Source organism: Condylura cristata, unplaced genomic scaffold, assembly GCF_000260355.1.
Source record: "Condylura cristata isolate star-nosed mole 26May11 unplaced genomic scaffold, ConCri1.0 scaffold00009, whole genome shotgun sequence".
NCBI classification, from domain to species: domain Eukaryota; kingdom Metazoa; phylum Chordata; class Mammalia; order Eulipotyphla; family Talpidae; genus Condylura; species Condylura cristata.
The window spans coordinates 35,740,579-35,741,914 of NW_004567110.1; positions in this window are offsets into that span (position 1 = coordinate 35,740,579).

Consider the following 1,336-nt stretch of genomic DNA (forward strand, 5'->3'; position numbering starts at 1 on the left):
AAAAAAAAAAAAATGTATGCACCAAGACAGGAAAATTCATTCACCCTGATGGCTGTTGGCTTCTTTGATAGCCTACTATAAATGACAATAGAGATCTTTACCTACAGTATATTATTATGTTCTAATATTTATCTTCCTTTTTTTATAATTATAAGATGAACACTTTGTAAACTTTTCCTTTTACAAAAGCTAAATACTCTCTTCTTGGTAATACATGCAGAAATATGCAAGTTAACATGATAATTCACTACATTAATAAAGAAAAAAATTTTGGTAATTATTCTTTATCATTGCTGACTTATTATTATAATTTTTTTTTTGTAAGTGCTGTAATACTGAGAAATAGTTTGCCCAGTGTAGCAGAAAAGCTTCTGCCATCTCTGAGTTTCACACAATGGCATCCTACTTAGAGACTATTATTTGTTTATGAGAAGAAAGCTCAAAAAGTAGCTTTGTACTACTGGTTCCACACATCGCAGTGTATGTGAAATTGACTTAAAGGAGCCTCATGCTAGTTGTCATTACAAACACAAATCCTGCACCTGGGGAAAAAGGAAGTCGATAAGATGAATGCCTGCAAACTGATGTCTCAGGCGTGAGATCACTTTAGAGAAAATTAATCCTAGTAGGGGGCTCTGAAGCTAAGGCAAACTGAAAAATAAGATCGCAGCTGTTTCAAGAGGAAATAATTTTGAATGAAGCAAATTCCTCATGTTATTTGTTAGAAATGTCTTTTGGGTATATCTTTTTACTTTTAAGATACAGGAAGGAAAAAATGTATAGAGATCCACAGTATTTCACGCCTTGTGATACCCTTAATTTCTTGTTTTGCTCCATTTAGTTTACTGAAGTTTACTAGAGAGGGACAATAGAATGGAAGGTGTTTATAATTTTTTTATGTTTCCACAAATGTTGTTTATGTAAGAGAGAAATGACCTCTCCCTAAATGATAGCTAAGTCTTTAATGAATTTTTGATTTGGCATTATTCCTTAAACCCTTCTGTGGAATATTGTTTAGGCTGGATTATAACTTGTGGGAATATACCTTTTACAAATCAAGTTACTTAAATCAATTTGTGAAATTTAAGCCAGAGTATTATTCTAGCAAGTTTATAAGGATTCAACATTCCGATTGCTCAGGCCACTTTCTAGGATTTAACTAAACATGCTCAATTATGCATTTTAAATGCAGATTATAGGATGGAACTTGACAATGAATGGTTGGAGCGATGTATTTTACATTATTATGAATGTTAGCACAGACCATCTAATTAGAAGTTCATTTAAGACTGTCCTTAAATCTAGAGATCATTTTAACAATTGTATTACTTCAAGT